The 15,193-nt window shown below is 41.5% G+C and overlaps 1 long non-coding RNA gene across 2 annotated transcripts in view; it reads left to right on the forward strand.

Moving 5' to 3' along the window:
- Positions 1-15,193, forward strand: part of LOC109304991 — a 130,954-nt gene that overhangs the window by 104,224 nt on the left and 11,537 nt on the right. Inside the window, exon 1 of one of the 2 annotated variants that reach the window (XR_002099526.1) lies at positions 13,882-14,058. The exons of the other annotated variant lie outside the window; for it this stretch is intronic. This is a non-coding gene — a long non-coding RNA (uncharacterized LOC109304991). Of the gene's footprint in view, positions 1-13,881; positions 14,059-15,193 lie in introns of those variants that run through there. 2 annotated transcript variants of the gene reach the window in all.

Genomic DNA, 15,193 nt, shown 5'->3' on the forward strand with positions numbered 1-15,193 from the left:
TTTGGGCTTGGAGGATCGTCTCCTTAAGGAGCGACCACTCTCCTTGGACACCTGGCTCCCCTCCCCTCTGGGACCTCAGCACTTCCCCAACTATCCTCCTTAGCTCGTTGAAGTTTGCCCTCCTGAAATCTAGGGCTGCAGCCTTACTGCATGCCTTTGCCACCTTGCACTGGATGGTGAATTCCAGCAGGTGATGATCACCATCGCCCAGGTGGTCGAGCACCCGCAACCCCCTCACCAGGTCATCACCTGTGGCCAGCACTAGGTCCAACAAGGCGTCTCCCCTGGTGGGGCTGTGCACCTCCTGGGTTAGATGGAGGTCCTGCATTCTGTCTAAGAACCTACGTGAGCAGTCAGACCTGGCTGTCTGCTCTTCCCAGCAGATGTCCGGGAAGTTCAGGTCCCCCATGACTACCACATCCTTAGCCTTCACTACCTCTGTGAGCTGACCTAAGAATTTCTCCCTGGTTGGGAGGTCTGTAGTAGACCCCCACCGTTAAGTCTCTTTCCCCTCGACTACCTTGTACTCTAACCCAAAGCACTTTAGCAGCACTTTGCTGCTCCATCCTGCGCTCTGCTGCTGCTTCCTACTTCCTCCCCCTTTGTCTCCCTGCCTCCAGTGTCTCTGAGGGCTGTAGTCTACATGCAGCCGGCACAGGTCTGCAAGACTCTTCCCCCAGGGGACTTCTGGGAGTTATGGTCCAAATCCAGCCAGCAGGCCTGTTCTCTCTTTTGTCATACGTTTGCATTACAGTGCATTACATTAACTTGACACTGTATATTACACTATTTGCCCAAATCCAAGATGATTTCAAATTTAATGTGCCCCCCCCAATCTATATATATGTTTCCATGTCTAGTATCTAATTATGGGAGGGTCCTCTTAAATCAATCCCCCCATCACTGCAGCAAAAAAAGCAGCAGCAGGCAGACAAGCGGCAGGGGGAAGGGGGGGGGGCAAGCAGCCTGATCCCTGTCTGTTGCCCCCCTACACCATGCCTCAGGCTGCCTCTCCCCCTTATCACTCCCTACACCTTTGCCCCCTCAAATGTTTGTGTCTCTGTGTGCCTGCACCCCCTGGTACCTGGTCCCCCGGCTTTTTCTGCCTTCCTTCTCTAGGCCCTCCCTGCTGCCTGCCTCCCTGCCTCCCCTTACCCTGAGTCACGGCTCTGTCCTTCTCTGGCCCTGGACATGAAGCATGTGGTGGTGCTGCCCTCCACTTGGCCACACAGCAGTGGTTATGGTGGCAGCAGCCCTTGCCCCAGGACTGAGTAGGAGCAGGAACTGCTTCCAGAGCTGCTGCCACAACTGCTACTGCCTGGCCAGGTGAGGGCTGCAGCCCCCATGCGTTCTGTGGCCCAGGGTAGAGTGGGGCTGGAGCTAGAGCCAGAGGCAGAGCCGGAGCCATGACGTAGAGTAACCAGTGGCTGGACACAGTATTCCAGACGAGGCCATAACAATGCTGAACAGAATAGAAGAATCATTTCTTTTGATTGGCAAGTGACACTCCTGTTAATTCAAACCCAGGATACTGTTGGCCTTTTTGGCAACAACACCAGTTTTTGCTCATATTCAGCATGTGGCCCACTGTAACTTCTAATTCCTTCTCTGTTACTGCAGCCCAGCTGGTCATTCCCTATGCTGTGTGTGTGCATAAGATTATTCCATTGTGAGGGCAGGACTTTGCGTTTGGCCTTGCTGAATTTCATTCGGCTGATTGTGAACCATTTATCCAGTCTTTTCAGTGAACTATACCTGGGATCCCTGAAAGAATTTCAGGGCATCCTGGTTAAGGATAACTTGGCTAGAGAGTAGAAACATTCACCTAAAGTTATCTTCCAGTGTAGTGTGTCATTAATGGTACATATCGTGGCAGGGTAAGATCTGTCATTAGCTGCCATTAAGGATTATTGGTCCAGATGATAATTTTTCCCTCTTCCTCTGCCTACATGAGGAGGCAAAAAGGATGTGCAGTCTCTCCCTGGTATTCAAAGTTGAATTACTTCATAGGTGCAACAAAAAACCCAGTCATTTCCAGAGATGCTGATACTTTAACTATTCTCTCCCTCCAAGTGTTAAAATCTCTTGCCTTACTCTACAATAATGGGGCAGGTTTATGTCATCAGAACAAACATCTGGCGTAGTTTAAAACCCTGGAGAAATCAAATGTAACATCAAATTAAGTAGCAGCAAATCTTGGACTGATTTGTATTAGTTTACATATGCAACTCAACAACAATGCCAATTTTTAATGCATATACATCTGCTGCAGGCTTTCCATTGTGCCTTGGGAAGTAGCAAACCTTGCTAAAGAATTAAGATCCAGTTTACTGCAGTGCACACAAGGTCTTAAAGATATGCAAATAATCAGCAATTGAGGTAACGTGGATTAATTGATACATCTCCTGACTTACTGTATCTAACACAGGGTTCTCTCACCAGTTCTGCCGGTGATCTTCTGGGTGACCTTGAGCTTGTCCTTCTGTGAATGCTTCTGTTTCTCTGTCCTTACTACAAATCTGTCTTGTCTGTTTAGATTGTAAGATAGTAATCACTTTAGGAAATGGACAGTCTCATAATAAGTGTGTGTATCTTGCTTGGTACGATAGGCTTCTAAGCAGTACTGGTAGTACATAGGTAATAATATAGCCACAAACTTCTCAGCCTGGTCTCAAATAAGACATCAGATAAAATCCTCTGGAATTGACTTACCAATAAAGAAATACATGACTTATGAAAAAGATAAGCTGAAAGACTATAATAAGGGAAGCCATCAGATATGTGCGTTTACAAAATAAATTGCTTTTAAATTTAAAGGGACATTTATGTTTTTTGTTGAAATAATAAAAAGTAGTAATAATATGATGTAATGGCCCATTAGCAGAAACACATTGCATTTCCTCAAAGTGAGGCCAATTTCAATTCTTTTCTGCTGGTTGGATAGCTCTGCTGTTCTTGTATATAATGGGATACTTTTTTCCAGTAAATAAATGGACATTTATCCATAAATTGATGGCAGATTTTCAGATTTTAGGTTATATAATTATTTCTGATTTTTATACCTTTAAATGTTGACATTTTTTTGCCAGCAGCACCTGATGTATCAATGAACACTGCTAGAAAATTGCATTTGGCATTGTGTGTCAAACAGATATGTGCAACTGAGTGAAAATTTATTCTGTAATGCAAAACTAGTTTAATATCTCTTTGATGGATATTAAAAAAAAGATTGGCTTAATTTGTTTTAAACAGATCAGTTGTGTTTTTCTATTTCTCTTTAAATGGTAGAAACTGACCTTGATGGTTATTTTATCGTATGTTCTTAATGAACTCATTCATATTAGACCAAAGAAATGGAACCAAAACTACTGCCGGTGCCTCTCTAATGAGCCATATGATACAGATATAACTGCATATGCGTTTCATAAATGGACCATTAATTGGGGAAAAGGGTCAGAATATAAAAATAAAACTTTAGAAAATATAACTTGAGGGGGGTAGACTTAGGGACCTAACATTTGATCATTTTGGATCATGTACATCTGTAATCTAACTACTGAAATTAATAATAGACCCTTGAAAATGGACCCTGTAAAAATGATGGTCTTACAGGATCTCCCAGAAACTGTTTTGGGAGCACGGTTCCCAAAGCTCTCCAGCAGGTAGCAGCAAGCTCTTTTGCTACACTTCTCTAAGGACACAGCCTTCCACAACACTGTGACCTTCATACCTCATTTCCTGTGAACCGGTGCTGGATTATGACATGCTGAGGCCCTAAACTGTGTCCAGTTTAAGAGGCCCCATACAATAAAAATAATCCAATATATGTATATTTTTGTCATATTAAATTGAAAATGTTCATATTTAGAGAGTTATTTTCCCATATTTCCTTTATCTACCTACTGATTATTATAAAACTTGATATTGAGTCAGTTTTTCCTTATTTAGAGGCCCCTCATATTGCTAGGGTCTACGCCATAGCTTAAGTAGTTTAAGCCTAAATCTAGCACTGATATGAACCATTTAACTATGAGCCATATCTCCAGGAGCTAGGTGGAAACATGTTTAGCAACTAAGGACTTGGGAGGACTGAGGTTCTGGGATCCAGGAGACAAAGACAGCTTGATTCCACTGTCCCAGGGTGTAGTGGGGTTCTAGATGAAGTCTGATCTAAGAATATGTCGGATATACACAGAACTAAGAATGGTGACCCGTCACTATTCATACTTAAAGGCATATGGGATTCAGCATTTGGATTCAATTACAACAGACTGGTTTCATTCCAAAAGTAGAACTGGACCAGATTGGAACAGTATCATTGAAATTTGCATAGAATTGATACAATGTAACACAACTGCAATCCTGCAAACACCTGGCACTCTGCAGGACTGGGGCCTAGGATTGATTGGCTCATTTCCTATGTAGTATTTTGGGAAAGTATCCTGCCACCCCCATTCAGCCTGAATATGGTACCTTCCAGTGCAAATAATCCTTGGGAAGAAGTTGCCCCTTGGAGAAGTGCATTATTATCCAGACAAGGCATAGGGTGAACCAATGACAATATTTGTTAGAAAACGCTAAGCACAATCACAGTCACTTCTGTTTTCATCTGTAGAAATTATAAATAAGATTTGCAAAAGCATTCACTCAGTACTGGCCTTAGTCTATGCCTATTGAATTCAGTGATCAAATATCTACTAACTTTAATGGGAACAATACTAGGCTAATACTGAGTCCTTAAAAAAAATCCTTCCTAAATATCTCTTCTGTCAGGAAGCTTCATTTCAAGTGACCTAAAAAGAATATCTAATTTTTCAATCTACACATTAAAAGTCAATTATTTAAATAATGTGTTAATTAATTTGACAGTAGCCTATGGAAATTGTAATTTTAGCTGCATTTCATGCATTTTAGAGACAAGACAGAGACTAGAGCAAGGCTCTGTTAATTTCTGCTAGCTCACAAGATGTCTGCTGATATGCAGAACAATGAGACATGATAACTCCCACCAACAAGAAAGACAAGTTTAATTTTAAGCCCACCAGCTTTGACAAGATTCCTTTAATTTTTCTTAAATCATCTAATCCTGCTTAATTATCCCTTGTAGTCTCATAGGGTGATGGATTTGATAAGTGTAAATATGCACTATTAATTTTTAGCCTTAGGAGGTTAAACGAACTGATGAAGCATGGAATAAAAAGAAGAAATGTTATTATCTTTGTCAAAATATAGTGCTCAACGTCTGAATGTTTAGTTCAGGTACTGTACCCTTTAGCAATCTTTAGATATTTAAATCAATAGGAAAGTGACCTTTACATGAGTACAGAATATATGAAAATACTTGGGAGAACTGACCTGAATATCAGCTGTTTGCTATCAGCTTTTTCCAAGGTATGTCTAAGATAAGCTCTCTCTCTATAAAATTATGTAATTTTATATACTTAGAGATAAACATGCAGCATGGTGCACTAGAGAAGTATAAGGCATTGTAACTAGTTAACCTGAGGGATGTGCAAGGCTACTTTCTATACTGAAAAATATTCTTATCCTTCAAATATTATGTTGCCAAGAAACAACACAAACAAAAGCTGAAATGTAAAAAGGGCTCTTTTCTTATAGTATGGTTAAGTTGTAGAAATTATTCCTATGGTAATTCTGCAAATGTAAGTAAGTCATAGTTCTTTTGCCTCATATGCAAGCTGTACTTAGGTGTTGTCTACATCGTCCCAGGACCAAACTAGGGAGCACAAAAGTAAAACTGACTCCATATATGCTGCACCCCGAAATGTAATGTAGTTTCCTTACCAGGCATCAGGACAGACAAGGTTCTTTGGGCAAATGTGATAGCTTTTATTAGACCAACTAAATAGTTGGAAAAATTGTTCATTGCAAGTTTTTGGGCACAAACACCCTTCTTCAGGCATAGGGAGAGCTTGCTGGTGTTTTGTGTGCTCTCCTGGGTAGAACAGAAGCCAGAATGCAGGTCTGTGAAAATGCAAATGCGTGGCAGTGAGGATCAGAGGGATAGGAGACAATAGGTACAAGGCAGGTAGGTGGGGGGTGGGAAAGTGGGAATGTTTACCAGGTGATGAAATGTAGCTGGTAAATTGCAGACAGGTTACCTGGGGATATCAGATGGCAGGCAGGTTATGATGTGCCATAAATACAATATCAGTGTGCTAGAGGCAATATTTTTTATTAGACCAACTAGATATTTAGTCCATGATTTTTTGTATCCTGTAGATCTATTAAGTGAAATTTGGAGGTTCATTTAGAAAGGGTGTTTTGTAAATTCTCTTTGACGATTAGAGCTAAGAGATTGGAGAGAGAGTGGTTATCTTGCGAGAAGTGTGCTCCCACAGATAATTGGGTATTTTTGTCTGAATGCACACTGGAAATGCATCAAATTCTGGTACACAGTTGTTGTTTGGTTTCTCCTACACATTTTCCATCAGGGCATTTAGTGTAGGTGTAAGATCCAGGAATGGTGATGGTTCTGTTCTTGGATGTAGTTATTGTGGGAGTGGTGGAGATGTGTTGGCAGGTTTTACATTTTTTGTCCCGTCCTGGTCTGGATCTGTTCCATGTGCCTTGGGCCATAGGACGTTTGCTTCTGGTGAAGTGTGTTGCTTGTTTGAACACTAGGATGGGTGGTTCTGGAAATCTTTCTTTAAGAATTGGGTCTTCTTCTAATATGGGTTGCAATTGTTTGAAGATTGTCCGTATAGGTTCCAGGGAGGGATGGTATGTCATAACTAATGGTGTGTGATTCATGGGGATTTTCTTTTTGTACTGCAGCAATTCTTCATGTGGTATCTAGGTAGCTCTTTCAGAAGTATGATCTCTCTCTCTGGAGAAGTGTCCTTGTTGGGTGCAAGCTCTTTTGAGATTTGTGAGGTGACAATATTATAATTGTTCTTGGGGTGTAGTACTTAGAGTAGCCATGATATGCTTCACTGCGGTGCCCTTTAGCCTGATTTTTGAGCCCTTGGGATCCATTCCAACTCTCATTCAAGGCAATAGCAAATTTTCCTTGCTAGCAGTGATGAGAGATCCTGCCTAAAGAATAGATACTTGGAAAGAAGACAAAGAAAGGAACATCAGAGCCCTCTCTTTGCAGTATGCATATTTGGTAGTTAAAACCTGTGATGGTCAGACTAAGCTCCTGTAATAACTCAGTGCAGCAACAAATTATTTAAATTTTGATAATTAACTCTAGAATTCATCCAAAGAAATCATGCTTACTTTGAGTACCTTTGTTACTGGTATTGGAGACCCAGTCTCAACCTAGGACTTCGTATTTCAAAATGTTCCTAGTATTGCTAATATGTTATAAACAGCAGCTCCATTTAGCTTTGGAAGTGGCTGCATTTCACTGATGCATGAAGTGAGCTGTTCATTTCCTTCCCTGCAGCTGCAGGGATAGAGTGAGGGTTACTTAGTGAATGTTTGTCAAGTGTTTTGTGATCATCACCATTTTTATGTATTACTCCACAGAACAGCTGACTGCATGTTGTTGGCTTACAGTCAAAGCACATTCAGAATTTTTTAGTAAACTGCCATTGCTGGCCTGAGTTGAGACTATAAGAGGATGCTATTATGTAACTGGCACATGTAACTTGCATAATTGGAATAGACTTGATGATAAGGGCATCATTTTGACCAGAGGCATCAAACTCACCTGTGATCCCAAGCTGGATTCAGATTGTGGGACTCCTTTTAGGCTGCATCTGGACCTCAAAGAGTCTTGTGGGCTGATTCCAGACCGGGATGCAGTGGAGCAAGCAGTGGGGTGAGTGGTAGTGCAGGGGTTAGCATACCCATTCCTTGCCCCTCTCACCACCAACACACATCTGCAGCAGCATTGTGTAGCTAGGAATTTAGTGTCAGGCACTGCCCCCAAATTCCTAACCCATCTAGGAGCTCTGTGGGCTGGGTGAATTAGCTTTGTGGGCCAGATCCAGCCTGCAGGCCATTTGTTTGACATCTCTGAATTAGAAGAATCAGAAGTTACAGAAGGGAAAAAATATATCAGGTAAGCACCTCTCGCTCTCTCTCCTTATATTAGTATCCCTTTATGTATTCTAGATCTTTTCCACCTTGTGGCAATGAGATCACGTGGCTGATTTGTTTGGTCTGGGTTTTGGTTTGATCAGTAATTAAAAAAATAAAATAAAAAGTGTTATGAATTGTCATTCAGTTTGGGCACAAGGGAGCAGAATAGCAGGTTATTGGAGATGGAAGAAGAACAAAAACAACAGGTATGATGGTTATTGGAGATGGGAAAATGAGGCTGTTTTGGTGAGGGAGGGAAAACAGAATGACAGAACTAATGGTTGGAGTCAATAGTGACAAAATTCAACAATCATAGAGAAGCAAGGCTGGAAGGGTCTCAAGAAGTCATCTAGTCTAACCCCCTGCCTGAAGCAGGATCAACCTTATTCAAAGCATCCTAAACAAATCCATTGTCTAACCTCTTAGCAAAGCTACACAGTCAACTCTCAGGACACAGAGGCATACAGCTTAGTGGTTAGAGCCAGCAGTGTTACCAGCATCTGTAGTCAGGGTGCAAGCTGAAGTCAAACTGGGGCTCATGCCCCAAGCCCGAGGGGTTACCAGAAGTGGATGTCAGGAAGTGAGCCAAACTCAAACTGCCGTTCTGAAGGTCAAGGGCTGGGTACACGGGCAAGAAAGCGGGAACAAGCAGCAGGGAAGTCATATGGGCGAGAGCTACTCACAGATTGGAGCCAGGTGCTGCAAGAGCTCCTTACAAGCAGCCTTAGAAGCAATCATCAGGCTGAGGCTCAGCTGGCCCTGCTTAGGGGGTTGAATGCTGCTCAGCTACAGTGCAGAGGCCTAACATCAACCCTCACACAACACAAGACAAAATCCTAACCTGCAGGGGGACCACAGAGGCTAATGTTCTGCTGCTGCAAAAATTGTTAAAATATGCCTGGAAGATGCTATGAAGAGGGCTATCCCTGCTACAGAGGAAGGCCAATCCCTCTCCCTACTCCTCCATCCCCAGTCCATACTAATCTGACCATGGGGTAAAATTCCCTCCTGACCCCAACTAGATCAATCGGTCTGACCCTGAGTGGAGGGGAAATGCCATCCAGTCAGGAACCTCTGGGTTTAGTCCCAGCAGGAGCTCTAACACACCCAGCCTCAGCTGCAGCCAGCGCCCAGTGCCTATGAGAAAGGCTTAAAACCCTGACATACATAGTAGAAATTCCCTCCTGGCCCTATGCAGTAACCAGCAAAGCCCAGAAGCATGGGAAATATGCTAATAGAATATAGGCATAACTGTACCTAGATCATCCTTGACCAATGGCTGTCTAACCTCTTCTTGAACACTTCCAGGGATGGAAAGTCCACAGCTTCCTTAGGCAGCCTATTCCATTGCCTCACTTCTCTAACAGTGAAGAAGTTTTTCCTGATATCTGGTCTAAACCTACTTTACTGCAACTTCAACCTAATGTTATTGGAATCAGGAAATTAGAAGCATAAAGTTATAATGTAAAATTGTGCTATGAATCTCTGACTCCTGTTTGAACTGAAGAACTATTAACAGGTAATGCTAATGTTCTCTAATGCTTTTATCCAGTACAAGTCAGTAGTGGTAACTGGCAAGAATTCCAATGTCAAGAAGTGGTTACTTCCATGTAATCTGTCTCTCTCCAACTACACCCAAAAGCACTGCAGCTATATAATTTGTTTTAAGCATCTAAGGGGTCAGAATTGCAGGTTGTGGATTTCCTGGAAAACCACAGACTGGCCATGAATTACTAATTATATTATTTGGAGACATTCTGATGTGTCTGGAACTGCTCTTCTGTACATTGATTGAAGTCATACCTAGATAATAGGAGTCAACTGGTGGTGTTAGACAACTGTGTAATAGAATTTGCTATGTGACTTCCCTCAAGGATCTTTCATATCTCCCTCTTGTGAGATAATAATTGAACACATGGTATTGTCTAATCAGTACACATTTATACAGATCTCATGTGTTAATTTGTAAATTCAGTCTCTGCCCTGGAGGAATGCTGACTAATACTGGTGCTATCTGCCTCATCTATTTCCTCAAAATAGAGGAAATCTTGCTCCTGGGTAGAGATCACTGCTAGGAATAAGCTTTCTCTTCTTTCAAGCCCTGTTTATCTCAGTGAGTTAAAGTAAATTTCAAGCAAGAATTTATCTATGAAAATTGGTCTGAGTCGCACAATTCCACAGAGAGAGAGGAATATCAACTTCAGAGTATCTCTTGTAGAAGTGCAATTTCTCATCTGTATCATTCTTTCCCTTGCCCCCATTGCTAGAAATATTGGTGGCAGTTCCAGGAGGACAGAGCAACAATCTAGCAATTACTGTATGGGTATCTTTGGAATACTCTTCCTCATAAGATGTTTACAAATGGATATAATTTCCCTAAGTATTCTCCAAGTGGCATTTATTCAGAATAATAACAGAATTTGATGTCAGTATCCTGGTGAAATCCTGACAGTCTCATGTCATGACATGGGGTTTTAACTGATTGAAGATGGAATTATTTATTTCATATGACACACCTACTTACTTTTCATTTAAAGTGTTACCAGATGAGGGCATTTAAGGTAAGGGTGGCCAATCCATGGCATGTATGCCACAAATGGGGCACACAGCTGCTTTGTATGGCACATGGAAGATCTGGCAGAGAATAGGGAAAACAGTGCAGATAACGCAGGGAGGAGAGAGAAGAACAAGCAGGGGAAGGGGACTGGAATGGCACTTAGAGAAGAGCCGGGGCTTACTTTATGGGACACCAGCCAAAAACGTTGCCCTCTCTGCTGATTTACGGGTCATATATGATAAAAAACTCCAGCTAACTTGCAATGAGCACTACTACAATAAGCAATAGCATTAAATGTGCTCAGGAGAGACTCTCGGGCAGTCCTCTTCAAGTGCAAAGATGGCAGCTAATTGCTCAGCCTCAAGTTAAAGAAGGTAAATGAAATGAAAGAAAATGAATAGATGCTTTGGCATTATCAATAATTTGGAAGATACCCAAGTGGGAAAACTATTGTTTTAGGAGGTAATTTTTTTTCTGGTAAACCAGTGTTTTTTTCTGTTTTATAACACAGACAGTTGTATCCTTTGTAAAAAAAACAGCTAGCGGGATTAACTGAAGCAATGAAAATGCATATTTTAAATTGAATACTGTTTTCTTCAAGAACCTAAAATCATCATTGCTCACTCTCATAAATGGGAGCCAAATAAAATCTCTGAGCCATGTGGATTAACAATTCCCAAATAGCCCTGGAATAAAGCAAGGAGATTTACTTGTATCTGTAAATGCAAAGGGAGGTAGTGGATATTTGTGTAGTCTGATGTTATAACGCTGTCGTTTTAGTTAGTACTGAAGTTCATCTGCATATGTTCTATGCACAATTTCAGTTAAGAAAAAATAGCCATCTGCTACCACACACAGAAATCAAATGGATTCTTCATTTTCATTTGCTATCTGTACAATGGTAGATTGTTTAGCTTTCATAGTTTATTTTGTTGCTTTCAACAGTACTATTAATCATGCTTTCTCATTCTCTTTCACTGCTGGGATTTGACAAAGATTTTCTTTCACCTTGAAAAACTGCTTACAGTGAAGGGTTCCTTTGCCATAGTCCTATACACTAGACACATACTGTCCAAGAAGGCAGGTTGTTTCTGTTCAGTACTTCTTTCTTAAGGCTGGTTTTAAAACTGTTGAATTTGATCTCTCTCTTGGTGGTGAAAGATCATAAACAAATCTGTCTTTCAAATTATTTTTCTACTGCAAGCCTTTATGATCCCATCCCAGGAGACAACTGGACTAATTCAATAAGCAATGGACCATAAGGCAGTAAACTGATACACTGTTAATTTTTATTGCTGAGGTTTCTTTCTATGATTCCAGTCTGAAACCTATTCATATTTTTATGATTACCTATTTTTTATGGCTGCACTGGCAAATCTTTCTAATATCATATCCCTTATCGAAACTTGTTGGCTTTTGTAGCAGTCTCCTACAGAAGAATAAAATAGAAGATCAAATGAATTGTAAAGAGATGGGAAGAGGAATGGAAAAAAAAGTTGGTCAGAATTTACATACAGCACACCTGGATGATTGCTCCATGAACAGAATCTAGGAATGGCCTTGGAAGAGAGATGCCAGATGCTGATGAAAAAAGGGAGTAAAGGATGGGAAGGAATAACAATGGAAATGAAACCAATAATAGAACTGGTTTCTTCCATATGATGAGGATCTATGCATGCTCCTGTGCTTTTGTAATCCTTTGGTATCTTGGATTGCTTGACACTTTTATTTTATTCACTTCTGTGGGTTGAAGATAAATTATTTTTACCCTTGTACTCCAGTGGATAGGACTGGGGACTGGAAGTCAGGACAACTAGGTTTTATTCCCAGCTCTGCCATTGACCTGCTGCATGATGGGGAGTAAATCCCCCCATCTCTGTGCCTCAGTTTTTCTTCCCTTCTCTCCCCTCCCTCCCCCTTCCCCTATTATTAGGAATGGTTGTCTTAAGGAAGGAGAGTTTCTATGCATATGGGTATAGTGTCCAGTAAAATGGGTCCCTAATCCATTGATTGACATTCCTAGGTGGATGTTGTTGATGATGTTTGGAAACTGATCTCCTTGATTATGAATGCACACTTTGATTTGTTAAGCAGAACTGAATTAGCTACATTAGTGGTCCTTCAGGTCCATTATCCTGCCTCCAGCAGTTGCTTTTGCTTGATTCTTCTGTGAAATTAAAAAAAATATATTCCATAATGTAGCTTGTCAACGGTATAAAAGTTTTCATATGGGGAAAATTCCTTTCGTCCTCCTATAGATTCAGCTGATGCCCAAAAGCATGAAATTAAATTATTACATTTTAGCAGGGAGAAATAAAATTTTATTTTTGGTGGGAAAATTATCTGCTACCTTTCAAAGTCCAGTATATGGCTCTATAATTTCCTGAAGCAGCACATTTCACCAGCTAGCAACAAATTGCCCCAAGAAAATTTTATCTTTTTTTTTCTTTGAGATCAGCTATTATAGTATTCTTTTTACTATAATAGCTTAGCTAACTCACATTTGGGATTAGAATGGAGGTTCTGTGGATCAAAATCTACTTTCAACTCAACTGTATAAATCTGACATTACTCTAAATTTATACAGAATAACTGAGTTTAATTTGATTGGAGAATTGGTTGTAAATTGGATAATTATCCTTGATGAAAGGATTTGCAGGAAAAATGAGGACAAATGAATTTGTGAAAGTTGCTCTGTCCACTGAATCATGTCAAATCTCTTTTTAAAGTATGTTCATCAACATGGCCATTATCACTGTTAAGCGTTGCAGTGCCCTGCACCATAACTTTCTGCTTGGCATGCCAACAGTGAGTCGTCATACTAGTGTGGCACCCCGAATTAGGTCGATAAAAAGACAAAGGCTACTCCAAAGGTTAAATCTTTTAAACCCATGCTTAGATGTTCCAAACTCCCGTGAAGTTGCTGACTAACTTTAATAGATTCCTAAATTTCTGTCTCTAAAGATCTCTGTGCTTCTGCTGTTGAAAAAAGAGAGAGCTACATTAAGTTTGCAGTGGTGGTATGCAGCTCAGCATTGAGTGTATACCTAAATGACATCAGGATTGACAAATAAGCCATTACTTTTATCATATTAGCCAATGGGGCCTGATCCACTTGGTTTTCTTAGAGGAATTTACCCATTCAGGTTTTGTACCAAATACTGGAGGAGGAAGTGAAGCCTTTTTCCTTTTATTGAAAGGCGTAACTTTTTAAAGCTATCACGTGGGATGTAGGAGACTGAATTTAAATCCTTTTTTTCCTTAGGAAATCTGAATTTATATCTTCCTCCACTCCAAAGAATGCTTAAACTACCAAACTGTAGAGAATTCTGGAGAACTGGGATTATTTCAATCTTTTCCACTGACACCAATCCACTTTTGCGGAAATACCAGTAATTACATATTTACTGAACTATGGACTGAATCCAAGATCTCTGCTCTTCCGGGTAAGTTCATGAACCACTGAGCAATAGGTTCATTCTTTTTCTTCCTTTTGCTCTGGTCCATTGGATACTTAATTATTCCATGCAAAATGGAATGGCTTTCACAAGAAGATTGAGGGAGGCTCGCAGAAGAAATGTGATTGTCTTGATACACTTCTGGGGAGTAGAAGATGTGAGTTCAGAGCCCCTCTGAATCAGAGACTTGAACCTGTATCTTGCACATCCCAGGCAAGCCCTTTCACTCCTAGGCTTTTGGTAAAGGGGGAAGTAAATCTGAGTCCTGGAAACTCCAGGATTCACAGCCCAGAATTAGGGACTTAGCTGTCTTTGACAATTGAAGCCTAAGCCACACCTTTTTCATCAGAACAGTTAGTTTGGCTGCTTTATACACAGGGGATTTGTGAATCCTAGTGAATCCTTGTGAACATGGTATCCAGAAGTGTGATTGCAATTTGAATAGACATAATCAGTCTTGGGGATGGCTAGCAGTATCTCCATGGTGTCATGGTTTCATAGTTTGTACGGTCGGAAGGGGCCAGAGCAGATCATCGAGTCTGACCCCCTGCCATGGCAGGAAAGGGTACTGGGGTCAAACGACCCCAGCAAGGTGTACATCTAGCCTCCTCTTAAAGACCCCCAGGGTAGAAGCCAGCACCACTTCTCTTGGAAGTTGGTTCCAGATCCTAGCTGCCCTGACTGTGAAGTAGCACCTCCTGATATCTAGCCTAAATCTACCCTCTGACAGCTTGTGACCATTACTCCTAGTCACTCCTGGTAGTGCTCGGGGGAACAGGGACTCCGCCAATGCCTGCTGGTTCCCCCCTGACTAGTTTGTAACAGGTCACTAGATCCCCCCTCAGCCTTCTCTTGTGGAGGCTGAACAGGTTCAGGTCCTGTAGCCTCTCCTCGTAGGGCCTGCCCTGCTGCCCCCTGATCATGCGAGTGGCCCTCCTCTGGACCTGCTCCATGTTGTCCACATCCCTCTTGAAGTGTGGCGCCCAGAACTGGACGCAGTACTCCAGCTGTGGCCTGACCAGTGCCGCATAGGGGGAGGATCACCTCCCTGAATCTGCTTGAGATGCATCTGTGGATGCATGACAAGGTGCGGTTGGCCTTCCTGACTGCATCCCCACACTGC

Source organism: Gavialis gangeticus, unplaced genomic scaffold, assembly GCF_001723915.1.
Source record: "Gavialis gangeticus isolate Ggan-Ray unplaced genomic scaffold, GavGan_comp1, whole genome shotgun sequence".
NCBI classification, from domain to species: Eukaryota; Metazoa; Chordata; order Crocodylia; family Gavialidae; genus Gavialis; species Gavialis gangeticus.